Consider the following 13029-nt stretch of genomic DNA (forward strand, 5'->3'; position numbering starts at 1 on the left):
ATCACCGGAAAGGGAAGGGGAACTGGTGTTCCAGCGAAGCTAAATTACAGGGAGCCCTTCAGGTAGCATAGAACTCCCTGCTCATTAGTATAATTTTAAAAGTTGATTTTAGAAGGAAGTAGGCCATGGATAACATTTCCATGTACCCATTCCCCTTTCCTGACACATCTGTGTTACTTGACTTCTTCATTAAATAATTTGGAGCATATAAATTTATGTTGTGGTGGTGCTGTTCTTGCACATGTGAATATATTGACAACAGGGTGTTAACAGCTGGGGGCGTGTCCCTCTATGGTCTAATTCTGTCCAATAATGGCAACACCCAATTGTCAAAATGTGCAATTATTCAATGATATGCGGAGTATGTGCTGCCGTAACGCAGACAGTGTGAGCTGGGACTGAGGCGTCGCGCGTATCTTTTCATACTCCAGGACGGATGGGGTTAAACTGTACTGAAGTGACCACGTGACCACAGCGCGGGACTGGCAGCCAGGCGTGACTTCCTGCACGGCACCCAAACTGTACTACCTCACTGTGATTGGCCTATGCTTAAGCGCCCCTTTCTGTGATTGGCGGAAGAAATATTTCCGACTGACGTACGCATGAACGTCACCTCCGGCTTCAGCAAGCTTGTCAGACCGGGAGACCTTGTGGGCTGTGACGGAGGAGGTGTGACAGGGAAGCTGCAGAGTGCAGAGCCGGAGGTGTGACAGCAGCCGCAGCCTGGAGGGAGCCCGGCAAAGGGGGCGACACGGAGAAGTAACAGGAAGGAGGAGCGGCCGGGAGAAGCCTGCTGGTGAGGGCATGACTGGCAGTATGGAGGGGGTCACTAGGGGGGGAGGCTGGCAGTATGGAGGGGGTCACTGGGGGGGCAGGCTGGGATCATAGAGGGGGTCACGGGGGGGGGAGGTTGGCAGTATGGAGGGGGTCACTGGGGGGGGAGGCTGGCAGTATGGAGGGGGTCACTGGGGGGGAGGCTGGCAATATGGAGGGGGTCACTGGGGGGGAGGCTGGCAATATGGAGGGGGTCACTGGGGGGGGGAAGCTGGCAATATGGAGGGGGTCACTAGGGGGCGAGGCTGGCAGTATGGAGGGGGTCACTGGGGGGGGGAGGTTGGCAGTATGGAGGGGGTCACTGGGGGGGGGGGGGTTGGCAGTATGGAGGGGGTCACTGGGGGGGAGGTTGGCAGTATGGAGGGGGTTACTGGGGGGGGGGGTTGGCAGTATGGAGGGGGTTACTGGGGGGGGGAAAGGTTGGCAGTATGGAGGGGGTTACTGGGGGGGGGAAGGTTGGCAGTATGGAGGGGGTTACTGGGGGGGGGAAAGGTTGGCAGTATGGAGGGGGTTACTGGGGGGGGGAAAGGTTGGCAGTATGGAGGGGGTTACTGGGGGGGGGGAAAGGTTGGCAGTATGGAGGGGGTTACTGGGGGGGGGAAAGGTTGGCAGTGTGGAGGGGGTTACTGGGGGGGGGGAAAGGTTGGCAGTATGGAGGGGGTTACTGGTGGGGGGGGAAAGGTTGGCAGTATGGAGGGGGTCACTGGGGGGGGGGAAGGTTGGCAGTGTGGAGGGGGTTACTGGGGGGGGGGGAAGGTTGGCAGTGTGGAGGGGGTCACTGGGGGGGGGGGGAAGGTTGGCAGTGTGGAGGGGGTCACTGGGGGGGGGGGGGAAGGTTGGCAGTGTGGAGGGGGTCACTGGGGGGGGGGGTGGTTGGCAGTGTGGAGGGGGTTACTGGGGGGGGGGTGGTTGGCAGTGTGGAGGGGGTTACTGGGGGGGGGGTGGTTGGCAGTGTGGAGGGGGTTACTGGGGGGGGGGGTGGTTGGCAGTGTGGAGGGGGTTACTGGGGGGGGGGGTGGTTGGCAGTGTGGAGGGGGTTACTGGGGGGGGGGTGGTTGGCAGTGTGGAGGGGGTTACTGGGGGGGGGGTGGTTGGCAGTGTGGAGGGGGTTACTGGGGGGGGTGGTTGGCAGTGTGGAGGGGGTTACTGGGGGGGGGGGTTGGCAGTGTGGAGGGGGTTACTGGGGGGGGGGGTGGTTGGCAGTGTGGAGGGGGTTACTGGGGGGGGGGGGTTGGCAGTGTGGAGGGGGTTACTGGGGGGGGGGGGGAAGGTCGGCAGTGTGGAGGGGGTTACTGGGGGGGGGGAAGGTTGGCAGTGTGGAGGGGGTTACTTTGGGGGGGGGGGAAGGTTGGCAGTGTGGAGGGGGTTACTGGGGGGGGGGGTGGTTGGCAGTGTGGAGGGGGTTACTGGGGGGGGGTGGTTGGCAGTGTGGAGGGGGTTACTGGGGGGGGGGGGAAGGTTGGCAGTGTGGAGGGGGTTACTGGGGGGGGGGGAAGGTTGGCAGTGTGGAGGGGGTTACTTTGGGGGGGGGGGAAGGTTGGCAGTGTGGAGGGGGTTACTGGGGGGGGGGGGAAGGTTGGCAGTGTGGAGGGGGTTACTGGGGGGGGAAGGTTGGCAGTGTGGAGGGGGTTACTGGGGGGGGGGAAGGTTGGCAGTGTGGAGGGGGTTACTGGGGGGGGGGGGGAGGTTGGCAGTGTGGAGGGGGTTACTGGGGGGGGGGGGGGGGGGAAGGTTGGCAGTGTGCGCGCCTTGCAGATAAGCTAGATGAAGCTGCAGTGTGTTGGAGTGGTTGCGGTCAGAGGCGACGGTGGAGTTTTGGACCTGACTTTCTGAGCAGAGAGAAGTATAACTGGGAAGCCGTCCCAACCCCTCCTCCAGCGGGGAGCAACCTGGAATGTGGAGGCGTAACTACTGGCATGGAGGTTACATGGAAGCGTGAGGCTGCAGTGCAGACATAGCAGAGCTGGAGAGGCGGCGATCCTCAATCCTACCCTATATAGAGCCCAGGAGGGGGGAGTGGGTATAAGGGCCAGAGGAGGCCTGGCTGCCATGAAGCATTGAAAGTCCAGTGTACGTGGAGGGCAGCACTGCAGGAGATAGGCCGCTGTAAACAAGGCTGAGATAAGGAAGTGTATAATATGGAGGTAGATGGCAGGAAGGTGGTAGAGAAACAGTAGGCACAGGACGTGGTGTGAAAGAGCCGGGCAGCTATGAGGAGCTATCCATAGACAAAGCATGGAGGAGGACATGTATAGCAGCTATGCAGGAAGATGGTGTAAAGGGGCTAATATTGAGAAAAAAAATGGAGGGTCTGTGATGAGAGCTCTTGCTCTGTAACATGCTGTCTGCATATAGGTCACTATGTACAATCTGCATAAGTTCCTCCTGCTCTATAACATTCTGCATGCAGATGAGACACTATGTACTATCTCCCCAGCTCCTGCTATATAACCTGGTACCTGCAGATAGGGCACTGTGTACAGTCTGCTCAGCTCCTCTTGCTCTATAACATTCTGCATACAGATGAGACACTATGTACTATCTCCTCAGCTCCTGCTATATAACCTGGTACCTGCAGATAGGGCACTGTGTACAGTCTGCTCAGCTCCTCTTGCTCTATAACATTCTGCATACAGATGAGACACTATGTACTATCTCCCCAGCTCCTGCTATATAACCTGGTACCTGCAGATAGGGCACTGTGTACAGTCTGCTCAGCTCCTCTTGCTCTATAACATTCTGCATACAGATGAGACACTATGTACTATCTCCTTAGCTCCTGCTATATAACCTGGTACCTGCAGATAGGGCACTGTGTACAGTCTGCTCAGCTCCTCCTGCTCTATAACATTCTGCATGCAGATGAGACACTATGTACTATCTCCCCAGCTCCTGCTATATAACCTGGTACCTGCAGATAGGGCACTGTGTACAGTCTGCTCAGCTCCTCTTGCTCTATAACATTCTGCATACAGATGAGACACTATGTACTATCTCCTCGGCTCCTGCTATATAACCTGGTACCTGCAGATAGGGCACTGTGTACAGTCTGCTCAGCTCCTCCTGCTCTATAACATTCTGCATACAGATGAGACACTATGTACTATCTCCTTAGCTCCTGCTATATAACCTGGTACCTGCAGATAGGGCACTGTGTACAGTCTGCTCAGCTCCTCCTGCTCTATAACATTCTGCATGCAGATGAGACACTATGTACTATCTCCCCAGCTCCTGCTATATAACCTGGTACCTGCAGATAGGGCACTGTGTACAGTCTGCTCAGCTCCTCTTGCTCTATAACATGCTTCCTGCCATTTTCTTGTACAACATATTAACTTGAATTTTAATCTGATTGTTCACAGGTTTATAGCAAGTAAATGTGGAAACAAACCAGGTATGTTTAGAAATATTTCCTTAGTTGTATTTCATGGTATATGGACATTACTGCTCCTCCGTTCTTGTGATCTGTGGCCCCCATGAGTAAGCAGGTCATCCCCTATCCTGTAGTGACCGGACAACCCCCTTTTAATTGTAGTTGTTTAACTAGTTATGTGTAAAATCACTATGTAGTGTCCTCCAGTATAAAGATTTCACAGGGCTCCTCTCGTGCTTTCGTGTGGTTCACCCTTTCCCCTCTAAACTCATAAAACCTTTTCTTCGACCAAATTCGTAAACAGGAAGTGGTTAGCGATGTCGTCTGGAGATGATCTAAGGTCATAGCTTCTGCTTCACCTTACACTTACTGCTCTGTCCCTCCATATGGTCCTAAATGATGTCCGTCCCAGGATTGTGATAGCAGTCTCCTAACCCAAGATTATACATCTTTGCTTTGTTAAAGGAACACTCCAGTCACTGCTGATTCATTGAATTTTACCTTGTTCAGGGCCTAAAGGGAGGAGAATGACCCTAGGTTCAAGGAATACAATAGGGCAGCACGGTGGCTGAGTGAGTAACACTTCTGCCTTGCAGCGCTGGGGTCCTGGGTTCGAATCCCACCCAGGTCAACATCTGCAAAGAGTTTGTGCGTTCTCTCCATGTTTGCGTGGGTTTCCTCCAGGTCCTCCGGTTTCCTCCCACACTCCAAAACATACTGGTAGGTTGTTTACATTGTGAGCCTCATTCGGGACAAGGACCAATTTGACAAGCTCTGTGCAGCGCTGCGTAATCTGTGTGTGCTATATAAATAAAGAATTATTATTAGTATTACAAAGAAAATGGCTCCTTCTCCTCCTTTCTGGCCCTGCACTGGGCATTATTCAGTGAAGTAGCTCTGGCTGGAGTGTCCCTATAACAAATGTAATGTTCCTTAATTCTTTCAAGTTGCCCCCTGCCCTGTAGGGTTGTGACTATAGAGATTGATACTGGCTTGTCCTATTAGCGGTTCTGAGTGTAAGGTAGAACTCCTATGCTCCATTGATTTCTGTGGAGCTTCTGCTGCTAGTCCTCTGCAGTGTCCGGCCTGATGGTCCCCTGTTGTACGCATTGCTGGAAGCCCCAGTGTTCAGACAGTGGTATCACACATTTATCCCCTATAGATGTAGCTAAAGATTACATTTTGAGAATCAAATTGCTGAAAGCTTATAGGGTGATTTGGGACACTAAACCACCAGTCCATAAGGACCTGTGGGTGATTTAGTGCCCCAAATCATGCTGACAGGTTCCCTTTAAAGGAAATCTTTCATTGAAATCAATCATGATAAACCAGGGACAATTGCTCATAGATCCAGGCACAGTGACTTGGGTAATCTTATATTTATTATCCGTGGCCTCCTTCCTCCTTAAATCAAATTATGGTAATGAGCCTGGAGAAGGGGCACCTGGGTCATTAAGAGACCCTTCATGCTGCAGCTTCACTGGCTGTCAACCTGTGTACAGGCACTTCTCGCCCTCCCCCCTGCACTACCCTCTTCCCTCAGCCTTCTGTAATCTCACACCATAGGAGGGGAGTGCCCCTGCACAGTATGAAGCTACGACATGGAAGGGATCTGGTAACACCAACTTATCAGTATAATTTTAAAAGTTGATTTTTAGAAGGAAGGAGGCCATGGATAACACATATAAGAAGATTATCACAGTGACAGTGCCTGGATCTATGAGTGTCCCTGGTTCATCAGGATGGATTTTTTTGATGGTAGATTTCCTTTAAAGGATGTCTTGGGAGGGAGAGGGATTTTGCATTACTAAGATAAACCATCACTATCTGATTGATCAGTGACTGAAATTATTTGGACTTTAGTATTTTTCTTCATGCTGGATCTAATCCATTCTGCACCATCCTGCGCTAAACCAACAGAGAGCCAATGGTTAACCCACTTCTTCCCAGCTTTAAGCAGAGGGAGGAGAAGACCGGGAGGGGAGGCTCCTGCTGCAGCCAGTTGTCTTGCAGCCATACACATGATTGTGATCAGGATGATCTGAGACACACAAGATATCCTCTTGTATTCCTTTAAAGGGGTTCTCTCGGGTCCTGTGCAGCAGTAAGTGGTTATATAATCTACTGCAAATAAAGCCACTGCCGTATATATTGCCATTATGCACAGCGGATGCTGGAATATGTTGTATGAAATGAGTCCTGTTAAATATTTTATAACTTTTCTGTTTTCTTGAAGGTTGTACATACTGTGGAGCAGCTTACCTCAGGCGGCCTGGGAAATGGAGTAATAAGAGCCACCGAACAGTGGAGGGGAGCGTCTCAGGTATTGTGCTCTTGTTGTGGGGCGGGAGAATTTAGAAATCATTGAATTGATTGAGGCAGCGCAGTGACTGGAAGCTTCACTCACTGATGTGCTACAGGAAAGTGTCTGATGATCTCACAAACCACTAGCTGCCTCTTGTTCTGATTTCCCATTCTGCCGGCTGAATTATTAATAGCTGCGGGGAGCGCCAGGCAGCAGGCAGCGACCTGTTCTCCGAAATGTAGCAGTGCAAATGTTGCACTTAGGATTTAGTCAAGATGTTCTACAGTGCAAGCACTTGTCTTGTTCGCAACTTCTTTCACCCGTAAAATGGTGACCCCCGTTAAGTACTACGGCTGGTTGTTTCATAGAAATGAGGGCAAGCTACAGAGTAATTCAGGGGTCTGTAATTTGTGTCCCTAGTCACTGCAAAGCCCAGCATGCAAAGCCAGAGTAAGGGTTATCAATGCAAGGTGAGCAACTCTATTGGAACACTATAATATAAATAATTCTTTATATAGCGCACACAGATTACGCAGCGCTGCACAGAGTTTGCCAAATCTGTCCCTGTACCCATGGTGCTCACAATCTAATCAACCTAGCATTATGTTTTGGAATGTGGGAGGAAACCCACGCAAACATGGAGAGAACATACAAACTTTTTGCAGATGTTGACCTCTATGGGACGCGATCCCAGGACCCCAGCACCGAAGGCTGTAGTGCTAACCACTGAGCCACCGTGTTGCCCAGCTCTTTTGTATAGTGTAGCACAAATGAATTGGTCAAATTTCCATTACACATTGAAGGGGGGGGGCTAAAAAATAAACTTGCTATATTCCCTTACTGCCAGCTTTCTGTTTCGGCGCAGCGCTGCCTGTCATCACAAGCCTCCGTTGGTACAGAGGCTCAGCGGAGTCGTATGGGTGACTATGTGTGCAACTCCTACAGACCCCAACTGCTGCTGTAGCAGGTGGGTGGTCTGTCAGTGCCATGTCATCGCGGGGCACCTGTATACACCAGAGATGGGTCGAGTATATGCTCTTTGGTACCCCTTAAAGAGCTGAAAACCAATCACAGTCCGTTTCTACCATTCTGCTAACTTCTTCTCTTCCCCTATTACACTTCTATTTTCATTCAGTGCAGTATAAGTAAGGCCGGCTGCAGACAATCGCGTTCAGCCCATGGAAACTCGCCCATGTCAGATCCAACAGACTGAACGCAGCCCAGTGGAAGGGAGTTTTTGCGGGGGACCTGTACCTTTATCTTGTTTTGTTTTTTTGGCTGCATTTTTGCAGGTATGCAAGGGTCTTAAGTAGTTAGCCATTGGGTATGTCCGTTGCAGTGTACTTAAAATGTATCTTTCTAAGGCTACATTCACATGGATGTATGGGGCCGGCCAGGCATACGACAGCACGCTGGAGAGGCCCCTCCGCTCTACATAGAAAATATTGCCTCATGGGCGAAGATAGAGCATGCTCTTTTTTTTTTTGCGGCCTGAGCTTGGAATGGTGAGCACCTTTGTGTTAGAATTGTGTGGTGCAAGGTCTTGCCGTCTGAAAAGCAGGGCCTGCACTGTACAATCATGTTTCTGTATGATGTAAGGACTCCCTTCCAGCCCTCTTTTAATACATGACAAGATCTTGCTGGCTTTAGGGGCAGCTGATTGACATTGCATGCTGTTATTTAATTTATGATCTACTAGTACCCCCAGGTCCTTCTCAACAAGGGACTCTCCCATATTTACTCCCCCAAGGACATATTTTGCCTGTGGATTATTAGCCCCCAGATGCATAACCTTACATTTATCCACATTAAACCTCATTTGCCAAGTGGATGACCAAACACTTTTTGTCCAAGTCACCTGCAGCCTATGAACATCCTCCATAGACTGTATTACTCTACACAACTTGTACTACTACTCCCATCCTCCATAGACTGTATTACACTACACAGCTTGGAGTCATTTACTGAAATAGACACAGTGCTATTAATTCCTGCCTCTATATCATTAATAAAGAAGTTAAATAATAGTGGGCCGAGCACAGGACCCTGGGGGACACCACTTAAACCAGACTTATGCAGCTTTCCTCCACATCCTTATCGAGTGCAGGTGACCCCAGAGGATTTCCCTTGTGTATCTCCCCATTAACATCGCATAGTAACCTAAGAGATGTGACTGAATAGACAAATCCTGGATGTAATTCTAAACCTGTTGTGTCTTGTGACCCGGGAGAAGAATACACAAGGATAGAACAAAGGATAAAGATAATAAATCTTATTGTCTGATTAAAAGTTACACAATTCGCAGTATTTAACATTTTTCATGGTGTAAGATTTCTGCTTGCAGTCAATGTAAATCTTAACTTTCCACCTTTACAGATTCCACTGTTTTACACTGCGTCACTGACCCTTTGGGTGATGCCACACGTCACGTTTATGGACCGTTTTAAAGCCGGCGTTTTCAGTCCATTTAAAAAAGCAATGCGTTTTGTAATGCTTACCATGCGTTTGGCTGATTTTAATCTGTTTCACAGCTGCCTAGAAATGAAGATAAACAGGTTCAAAGCAGCCAAATGCATTCAAAAACCCGCCGTGTAGCATCACCCGAAGTATTACAATGAAGCCAAGGCCTCGGCCAGCGGATTGTTGTGCACAGAGGAATGGCACATGTCAGGGGCCAGACCGCACATTGGGTTATGTCTTCTGCAGTGTGTGGTTACATTCATTGCCGATAATGAAGGTGAATAGTCACCTGCAAGATGCTGCATATTCCAGACGTGACGAATCATCACGTAGCGGCTCAACACCTGCAATGGATGTCGCCCTAAAGTGACAGCTGGGTGTTACCCATCTACTACTGTGGATAGGTAACTGTATTTTTAAACCTGTTTTAAGCGCATTCTGAGCTGCTCCTCCATGTAAACATGTGCTGTTAGATCGGCAGAGCTGCGTCTGTTACATAGCGTCCTATGTTGTGCCATTTAACGAGGAATAACTCGTCTTTCTATGTAAGTGCTTGGGTCTAAATTGCCTTTCTAACCACAATTTAATGCATGGTGTGAATGCAGCCTCAGCCGCTGATGGTGGCTTGGTGCCATTCCTTGGTTTGTTCTCCTGGATATGAATGAATGAATGAATTGAGAAATGCTGGTAACCCTTAAAGGGGAGCCGGCACTAAGAACTACTACTAAATTGAGTGGCCACCTTTAATTCAAGATGCATGGTATACTTTATGCCATCAGCTTCTTCCTTGTGTTCATCTTTAACCCTTTCCCGACGCGCGCCGGGTCCCGTTGCATGGAGAGGGCTCGCGGGCCGAGCCCTCCTCATAGCCGGTAAGTCTTTGCTGCACCGCCATCTTGCCGCGGATCGTCGCTCCCCGATGATGTCATGGGGAGCGGCGATCCGTCGTCATGGTAGCCTCGGGTGTTCCGAATACCTGAGGCTACTTCGTTTTAACCAATTGCACATTGTAATGCATGGGCAGTAAAAATCACATATACTGCCATACTGTAGTATGGCAGTATATGATAGGATCGATCAGACAACCTAGGGTTAAAGTACCCTAGGGAGTCTGAAAAATACTAAAAGTATAAATAAAAAAAAGTGAAAAAAAAAAAAAATTTCTAAAAATTCAAATCACCCCCCCTTTCCCTAGAACTGATATAAATAAATAAACAGTAAAAATCATAAAGGTATCGCCATGTCCGAAAATGTCCGTTCTATCAAAATATAATAACGTTTTTTCACTGCGTTTAACCCCGTAACGGAAAATCCGAAGTCGAAAATGGCATTTTTTTGCCATTTTGAAAAATATAAAAAAATTAATAAAAAGTGATCAAAAGGTCGCACAGTCCCAAAAATTATAGCAATGAAAACGCCATCAAAATGCGCAAAAAGCGACACCACCCACAGCTCCGTACACCAAAGTATGAAAGTTATTGGCGCCAGAAGTTGGCAAAATCCCAAAAAAAAATTTTGTACAGGTTTTAATTTTTTAAATGTATGAAAACATTATAAAACCTATACAAATTTGGTATCCACGTGATCGTACCGACCCAAAGAATAAAGTAGACGTTTCATTTGGGACGTACAGTGAAAGCTCTAAAATCCAAGAATTCATCGCAAATGTGTTTTTTCACCATTTTCACTGCATTTGGAATTTTTTCCCGTTTCCCAGTACACGCCATGAAATATTAAATGCCGTCACTATGAAGTGCAATTTGTTATGCAGAAAATAAGCCATCACACAGCTCTTTACATGGAAAAATAAAAAAGTTATAGATTTTTGAAGGTGGGGAGTGAAAAATGGAAGTGAAAAAACTATAAAAGGCCAAGTCGTTCAGGGGTTAATGTTCATTAATGACATAAATCCTGAGAACTTGTGTTTTTTTTACCCTATTAAACCAGGTTGGGGATTAAATGTTTTTTCTAGGAGGTCATGTGAAAAATGAGTCATATTTTTTTTCTTAGATGAGTCATGTTTAGTGGTTGCAGGGGTCCCTTTGCGGTGTTAGTGATGTTCTTTAGTAGTCCCTTTTGGAAGCCTTTATTTCCACTTCCATAGTACATAGAAACCTGCTTCTGGTGACATATTAAAGATGAGAAATCTATTTCTTCAGATCCCATCAGACTAGTGGTTCTGTGATCTGTGTAAATGAAGATACGGGCAGCTAAAGACTATCTGAAATTTGAGATGTAGATACAAATCCAATTCTTGCCTTTATTACTTTATATTTAGATAGATATCTATCTATCTCTGGATTTGTTTTGGGGTCAGGCTCAAGTCTGATGCGATCTGAAAGATGAGATTTTTGCCTTCTGATTTGACACCTGACAAATGTTTCTAGGTGCTATAGAACTTTCTCTGCCCCCCTAATGTCTAAAATCGGGTAAATCTGACTCTTCTCTGCTCATTTTCGCATAACTTGAAAGGAGACTTTGAAGGTAAATAGGTGAAATGGGTAAAAGAGGGAATACGAGAAAGGACACTTCATCCCTCACCTGAGGGGGGCTAGTAGTTAAATGAGGTAAAAATCTGGTGATGGGTTCCCTTTAAGGGTTAAACACATTGAATGGGGTGTACGTACGACTGGCGTGATTGGATGCAGCTGCGTTTTGGGAATGGTGGGGGGGGGGGGGTGTAGAGTCGTCATACTACACCCCCCCCCCCCCTCCTTCTGCCGTGTCATCCTGCCAGGGTCTGACTCCAATTGTTCTGTCTGGATTTAACTCCTAAAACGCAAAATTTTTAACGTGTGAGCACAAAATAATATTAAATAAGCTTTTTTTTGTTTTGCCCGGATTATAACGCTCGGCGGGACACAATTAGAGGTTTTACCTTGCGTTTTATGTTTTGCTCAGTTGTTGTAATGTAGTCACAATGTAATAAAGGAAGTCCCAGCTTTCCGTGTGACAGATTGTCCTGCGTATGGCGCCTCCTCTGCTCAGCCGGTGACGTAGATCCAACACCATTGGGCAGATTCCACCATCGCTCTCTCCCCGGACGATGAAGCTTCAGAGACCCCTCTGTGGATACCGTGTGTGAGCGAGGAGGAAAATCCTAATTCTCCCCCGGATGATGTGCGGTTTGTATTCGCAGGATAATATGACCGCTGTAGGCCTCGTGCCAGCGGCTCCGGTGTTTGTCGCCATGCCATTTCCCCCCCTGGTTTTATCTGTGTTTTGGGCATTTTGGACCAACTGCTTGTACCCATCTGTGTGCTGGAATACTAGGAAAAAAATGCATTAGATGAGATTTTGACGCTGGGAATAGGAGCCAGTGAAAGGCTGTCTGGGATATATGCCAAGCGCTGGCAGAATACTAAATGACCCGTTCTGTAATCATGTATTGTCAGTGGACCAGTCGGGTCTTAAAGGAGATGGTCCAAGTAAAAGGCAGGTATCGCAGCTTGTGTTTTATGTCATCATCATCATTATTATTATTATTTGATGTGTGCGCCCTCTTTGTTACGGCTTACATCACAGGGTGGGCGATAACCAGGCATTAACATTCAGCAGAGCCGTCCCTGCGCTTTGTTTTGGAGACGTTTCGGAACAATGACATCTTGCTGTACATCATTACGCTATTTGTTTTGCCTCTTTTTGCAGTCTTTTTGCTCCATTAGATTGTGTTTTGTGTGTTTCTCATTTTCAGGCCCCCGCCACGTTTACTCCGCGTGCCAAGTATTGTTGTACTCGTTATGATTTCATTTGACTTTTCCTATTTACCGGGCGCCAACAAAATATGGTAAGTTTTTTTAATTCATAGATTTATGCTGCCTTTGGATCCGCACCAGCAGATTCCATTGCCTGAGGGTATCGCAGGTAGGTGACATGTTTGACTTGGTTTTGTCCTATTTTAATTACATGGCCATTAAAATAAAATATGAATATATCTGTATTGTTTGTTTTTGAAAAACTGCAGGAAAAACTGTAAAAAACTGATTTAGAATATGATTATATATTTCATTTTGATACATGACTATTGTATTTAAAATGTATTCGTATATAAATGACC

The 13029-nt window shown here is 47.8% G+C and overlaps 1 long non-coding RNA gene across 1 annotated transcript; it reads left to right on the forward strand.

Annotated features, from left to right (window-relative positions):
- Positions 1–490: 490 nt before the first annotated feature.
- LOC140104222 (uncharacterized) lies at positions 491–12753 on the forward strand. Its single transcript, XR_011850274.1, has 4 exons — positions 491–796; positions 4197–4228; positions 6444–6530; positions 12667–12753. It is a non-coding gene; the product is annotated as an uncharacterized lncRNA (long non-coding RNA).
- The last annotated feature ends 276 nt before the right edge of the window (positions 12754–13029 follow it).

Source organism: Engystomops pustulosus, chromosome 10 (assembly GCF_040894005.1).
Source record: "Engystomops pustulosus chromosome 10, aEngPut4.maternal, whole genome shotgun sequence".
NCBI classification, from domain to species: domain Eukaryota; kingdom Metazoa; phylum Chordata; class Amphibia; order Anura; family Leptodactylidae; genus Engystomops; species Engystomops pustulosus.